Source organism: Gadus chalcogrammus, chromosome 3 (assembly GCF_026213295.1).
Source record: "Gadus chalcogrammus isolate NIFS_2021 chromosome 3, NIFS_Gcha_1.0, whole genome shotgun sequence".
Lineage (NCBI taxonomy): Eukaryota > Metazoa > Chordata > Actinopteri > Gadiformes > Gadidae > Gadus > Gadus chalcogrammus.
In genome coordinates this window covers 8,156,507-8,163,465 of record NC_079414.1, presented here as the reverse complement: position 1 = coordinate 8,163,465, position 6,959 = coordinate 8,156,507, and the positions used below count along the sequence as shown (strand labels likewise).

The 6,959-nt window shown below is 43.3% G+C and overlaps 1 long non-coding RNA gene across 1 annotated transcript in view; it reads right to left on the bottom strand.

Annotated features, from left to right (window-relative positions):
* Positions 1-217: 217 nt before the first annotated feature.
* Positions 218-6,959, bottom strand: part of LOC130379117 (uncharacterized) — a 34,785-nt gene continuing 28,043 nt past the window's right edge. The window contains exon 3 of the long non-coding RNA XR_008895094.1: positions 218-305. This is a non-coding gene — a long non-coding RNA (uncharacterized LOC130379117). The remainder of the gene's footprint in view (positions 306-6,959) is intronic.

Here is a 6,959-nt window from a genome sequence, read left to right as displayed (position 1 = left end):
ACCAACAGGAACAACTCTGTCCGACCTTATGCTTCCATTTTTTTTATTATTATTCTAAATCAAGAAAAAATAACCATACCGTTGATTGCCTCGGAAAACTCAAAATATACCCTTACCGTAACCGTGGGGATGGCAGTGACGAGAGAGTACACCAACACCGGGGGGGCTTTGCTGTCGTCCTCTGGTCCCGGGAAGGGCTTGGAGAAGGTCTTGTCGTAGCAGAAGAAGCCCTGCAGGTGCACGGGGAAGGTGTCCGTGTACTCAAAGTAGTACGCCAGCAGCACAGTGCCCGCCATGATGACCAGCTGGAAGTAGAACATAGCAGAGTCCAGGGTGAGCGTCCCACAGCGGGAGTCAACACAGGGACCAACCAGCCAGCCAGCGAGAGTGGAAGATGTGGAGTCGAGAGCGAGAGAGAGAGCGAGAGAGAGAGAGAGAGAGAGAGAGAGAGAGAGAGAGAGAGAGAGAGAGAGAGAGAGAGAGAGAGAGAGAGAGAGAGAGAGAGAGAGAGAGAGAGAGAGAGAGAGAGAGAAAGAGAGAAGGAGGGAGAGTGGGAGGAAGATATTGTCTTGAGAGAGAGAGAGAGAGAGAGAGAGAGAGAGAGAGAGAGAGAGAGAGAGAGAGAGAGAGAGAGAGAGAGAGAGAGAGAGGCTGGGAGCTAAGATAGAGAGAGAGAGAGGGGGAGGGAGGAAGAGGGGGAGGGAGGGAGAGAGTGAGTGAAAGAGAGAGAGATGTGGGTGTAAATAAATATGAAAAAATAGAGTAGTAAATAAGAGATTTTCCCAGAGCGGAGCACAGTGATGGATGCTTCGCTGGTGTGTAAAATGAATCAGATGCGTGTAGGGAGATAGAGAGAGAGAAGCACAGAGACAGAGGAAAGAAACAGGAGGAGAGAGAGAAGCAGTGATATAGAGTGAAGCAGAGAGATAGAGAGAGAGAGATGAAAAAGACAGATAAATTAAAATACTGTGAGAAGTATATGAAAGTAAATGGAAGAGATAGCAGAGAGAAGAAAGGTTAATCAGAGTAAAGAAGGAAATGGATGACGAGGGGAATGCGTGGGTAGGTCAAAAATAAAAATAGCGGAAACAAGAAATAACATGCTTGAGTACAAGTAGCATGTTTGTGTGTGTGTGTGTGATTGGCAACATTGAGTGTAGCCTACTAGTGTGTGTGTTATCCCTTATTCAAACCAACTCCCATAAGGGGTAAAGCACTACTCCATTTCATAAGCGTCCTCTGTTTAATAACAGACAGACGCTATATAGGTCATGATTTACATCAATATATGCCTTTATTACTTTGCGTAATTTAAGTCAATATACTCTACTTCCAAGGTAGGTGACAAAAAAAATAATGAATAAAGCGTTTGGAGACTATTTGTTCAGTTGGACTACTTCATGCGCCTTCATTCAACTCTGGAATCTGTATAAGTCACATCAGCAGCTTATGTCCATAGTTGATGCATACTGAGCTGGGCGGAACCAAAATTCATCTGTTTGGATTGAAACACTAGGGAATATGCTCCAGGTGAGTGTGTGCAGCCAGGGAATCTAGAGAGAATGCGTAAAAGAACAGGAAAGCAGAACCTGGCGAGATGTGGCCCGTCTAGTAGACGCACACGGGGCAGAGACTGCAGCAGGCGAGCAGCTGACTGCCTGCATGCACGTACGTTCTGCACCAGAGTCAGAGCAAACTATGTCACCAGTTGTTTATCAAAAAAACAAAGCTGTGTTTATCAACTTTTCCCATTTCCATTGCAATAGGGATTTCGGGTCTTTCCAGTTGAATATGTTAAAGAAACTTACTGTCAGAGTTGACTGAAAAGTACATCCTAGTAGGAGCTACAGCACCTTAACCTGCACTGCCTCCTGGCCTGCTGTAAAGCATGTCCCGCTCTGTGCTGTGCTTATCTCAAAGGAGCTGAAATGTGGCTCCTGATTCCCCCCTAAGGGGGAACTCTGAGACCAGATCAGGGGATATGTGCTTGGGATTATAAGCTGCATTGTGCATCTTACATCTATTCCTGTCTGCTTGGAGGAATCAGGCGGGGGGTCCTGGGTGCTATGAAAACTCTTCTGAAGGGATTGGGGGCTTGCAAAAAAACTGACATGAGCATCACACAGACAGCCAAACAGCAAGAGACACATGTGAGTGAACACGGGCGCATCAAACATCAAACAGGCTACCGTATGACCCAGAGAAGTACAATATAATTCCTTTTATTATTATATTCCACTTGATATTATATTGCACAGAAGGTACAGCAAAAGGGAGAAGGAATCCTACCGTACTTGTTGTTAACTTTTCTACATGTACCATGTAGAAAAGCAGTGGTACATGCAAGGGTCTATGTTATTTAAAGGGGCAGTGAACTCCACACATTTATGTTACATCATCTTTGTAGAAAAGCAGTGGTACATGCATGCACATGCAAACACAAACCCCCACACACAAATGTAACCCTATCCATCACACACCCCAAAAGTAGCCATAGTGATGGCTTGCCTTGGTAAACCTTCTTGCAATGCAATTATTTTGAGTTTGTTATTTAAAATCAGTGTCTATGTTTATTAAAGGGTTATGTTATATCATGATGTTAGTATACTGATGATCTTATATACTATGATAAAGGTCTATGATGAAGCTTAGCTAAGCCATTTTGTCACTGTTAATAAAATAAGACATTTAGAGAAAACAGGGTTAACATTTGCCAGTCTCCGCAAACTACTAAATACTACTAAATGTTCTACTCTGCATTGAACTAAGTGACATTATTTTCGTGACGTCAAAGTGCCTTTTCTGAGGCACATGTCATGAAGAGGGACACCTACGGTGAGGTGTGCATGGTTGTGTTACTGAGCCATTTTCAGTTTCAGCTGGAATTCAAACATTCTGAGTTGCCCCCTTGGTCCCGAGGTCGTGAGGTCATAGTTCCCCGGAAAAGGCCCTCAGACGTCACGCAGAAGAGTGCAACGTTCACATAGTGTTTTGGGGAGAGAAAAATAGGAAACATGGAAACAACACAGAAAACCATTTTTTCTCTAAATGGGGACTTATTTCAGTAACAGTGATAAAATGCTTTAGATTACTATCTCGACGATCATATAAGATCAATTAACTTGTTTAAAACTGGCTCTTTAAGCTCCATCTTGGCAGGGGCTGATGTTGTCCGCGTGAGGCTTCTTGGACAGTTATAGTTAAAGATACAGTTATATACATTTTATATTAAACATTGCTCTATATAACGCTCATCAACAAAGACGGCACATCACAAAGATGGCGTGAGTCATGAATTAACCGTAGGAAATATGTCCTCCCAGCTTCCTAGAACTCCACATGCCTTTTCTTTATTATCTCATCGTGTTCACAATCAAGCTAATATAGAGCTAGCAGGTTCACCCATACTTTAAGTTCAGGCCACCAGTTGTCCGCTCCTAATAGGCATTCTTACACTGCCAAGCAGGTAGGGTCGCTGCATGGCAGATGTTTCTTTCCTGTGTAAAACTAAAGGGGTATATTCCCCCTTCGTCAAGGAGCCGGCTTTCTTGGTTCATTGGACCAGGCGGGACATGTGACCTGACGTGTAGGGGGTTCTTTATGTTAAGAGGATTAAGGGTATGTTAATGTTCATTCACAGTTAGATATTTATGAGTTTATTTATGTTCAAATGCAGTTACTACGCATGGAGGCCGCTTTAGAATACCTTGCTTACTCTGAATGTTTTTTATTTATGTTTATTCAAGCCACTCGCATGCAAGAATGAGTATATGGTATCTGAGTGCAAAAACGCCAACAGTGCAAGTTCATGATTCAGTGCAGTTACAAAACATTTAAGAAAACGAAACGAAAAAACGACTCTACCCAAGTCCCGCCCCTGGAAAAGAAACCCCCAATCTATGTAGGGTTCAAGAGGTAGCATTTGGGTGCGAAATCAAGACGTTAAATTAAGTTAGCTCGCAAACCATTCTGGAAAAGTTTCAAATAAGAGACGCAGTGTAAAACGCTTTATGTTTCTGTTTGTTTTGTATTTGTGTGTGTACTGTGTGTTTTCCAAGTTTCTTTCTAGGAGGACAAGAATCAGAGGATTCTAGTTAATTTATTTCCCCTTCCCTGACTTTAGATTTGGCAATGATAGGGTCACAACCGTGGAAAAGGGCACAGTGTGGAATAGACCACAAATGCCGTGGGAGCAAAGAAAGGACCGCCTTCAGTGCTTAGAAGAGCCAGGACCTTCATCTGAGTGCCTGCGGTGTTGACAGGTGGGCATGGTGACCCCCTGTCTGGGCCTCTTATCCCAGTGCACATCTTGAATATTAAACAGGTGATAACAGCCCATTCTGCCTGCATCATATCCTCTACTCCACCCCAGCCCACTGAGTAAGGAAGAGAGAGAGGTAGAGAAATACCGAGGGAAGGCCAGGGGATGTGGTTGGTGTGAGGAACACAGCGGGGGGGTGGGGGGGGGGGGGGGTGGATAGAGAAGATGAGGGGAGGTTTAGTAGGAGAAGTGTGAGGAGGAGAGTCACTCGGGGAGATGGTTCCTGTGAATCATAACTCTTGAAAGAGTTGAGAATTAAAACATTAAAACATATCTCATTGCCAGCCATGACGGCTCACCAAGCATGTGTAGAATTAAAGTTTAGATATACTGTAGTTTTAGGACGGGGGGGAAACTGTTATCATTCATCCCCCATTCGGAAGATTAATGACAATACAAGTTAATAAAGTTGAGTCCCTTTTGCAGAGGTCTCATCGCAGGTCAAACACCTGTTGCTCATAACACAAATGATGGCTCTCCTTCTTTCATCCATAGTCACATCATGTACAGACCATTGTTTGCTGCGTCCCATGCTGCGATGGGTCAAAGTCCCCGCCATATTGGAGAGGGCAAGCAAACAAACGGTTACATTTCTCCACTGATTTCAATGCATCGCTTTTATTTTCAAGGGTTTATGATGTACTTGGAGAACAATACAATGTTTTACCTCCAGTTACCTAGAATCTCGATAGTCAGCCTTACATGAAATGAGCTACTTGTGTGGTGGAAAATAAGTGATTTTCATTTGGAATTGTAAGAGCTCCTGTTTGTCAAGCATTGATTTGGCTCATATTCCTTGGTTAATACTTGAGGAGACATCCCTATATCATACAATTTTATGAATTTTATATAAATATAAATTATTGTTAATTATTATTATTGATTAGAAAAAAAAACTTAAATACATGTTGAGAAAAAACCCTGATCCGCTGTTTATTTGTATTTATTTACATAATGGCCTATCCAATATGGTGGCAAAGTTAAGGTTCGACCCAAAGGCCAATTCTGCGTCTATGTCTATGCTTTTATGTACAAGGGGACATGGAGAAGATATCGAAGACTTATCTTAAGTCAAAGTCAAAGTTTACTTTATTCTCCCCTTTATTATTATTAAATGGTTCAGTCCAGCACCAACACCTCAATGTAGCCAACCTGTAATCAGTATTATATGCGATACCTGGGTTTTTCCGAGGATGACACCTCTGTGAAGATGATCTATAGAGTATAATGAATACGAAGCGGGCCACAGAGTAAGTCAATGATAGACCTCCATCATAGAACAACCTTGCTACAGAAAAGTGTTTGTTGTTGTTTATTTTCAAAATCTTGCTCCTCTCTTCTGCTCTTTTATTATTTTTGTGTGACAATAGCACAACACAGCACCCATCCATAATCAACGGAAGAAATTATTAGAGCTGGCGTTTCTAATCAATACAAATTAGTAAAGGTGGTGCGAGATCGACAGATATAACGCTGCAGCGGATGAAAGCACCGTCCCTGGAAGAGTGTTAGGGTTAGTGTTAGGGATAGGGACAGTGGGTTAAAAATAATCCACTGTCTTGACATGTTGAAGCAACAGCCCTGTAGATGTTGTCATATTCATGAATATTTATGTCGAGGGAAAGTCAACATTTCAGGTGACACACCCAAGCACAATCTGTCTGTGTCACCTTGGGATGTTATTATTTGCATACAAAGAAGAATATTTCTTCAGTATCAAACACATTGTCTGACCTCGGCCCATGACTGAAATAGCCTCTACAGCAGGGGTGCCCAACCAGTCGATCGCGGTCTACCAGTAGATCGCCGACAGATCCCAAGTCGATCGCGAGGGGTGAAGAAAAAAAAAAAAAAAAAGTTTTTTTTTTTTTTTTTTTTTTTTTTAATGAAATTAAATTTGCGCGGGACATATACGCGCGGTAGCGCATGTGCTGTTAACAGCAGTTGAAAGCCGTCAACAGTAGTTACACACTCCTAAACGTTGGCATGGCTGAGGGGAAACAAGCTAAGACCTACCATTTTCACCCTGAGTGGGAGGAAGATTATTGATTATCGTTGAGAAGGTGCCGCAGACGGAATGAAACCCCCACTGAAGTCCGTAGGTTCACGATACAAGCCCCCCCCCCCCCCCCCCCCCCCCCCCCCCCCGTCAACAACTGTTCTCTACCCCCCCCCCCCCGGCTTGAAGGTAGGTTTGCTGGTAGATCTCGGGAGGTTGGCTACTTGAAAAGTAGATCTTGGGTCAAAAAAGGTTGGGCACCCCTGCTCTACAGTAAACTGTAGAGGTCACGTAAGTAACACTCATTGAAACACCCACACACACACACACACACACACACACACACACACACACACACACACACACACACACACACACACACACACACACACACACACACACACACACACACACACACACACACACACACACACACACACACCACTTTCTCTGTCATCTTCCCCCTCCACATAAACATATGCAAATGCAAGGCATGCACAAGCAACATGTCATTTCAGGGCATGACTATTTTGAGAGTCAGAGCGGTTTAGCTCTGACAGTATTATGTTTATCTAAGTCGACCCGCGTTAACCTGTCTCTAACATCATCAGAACAACACTCCTGGGCCTCATGACGAAG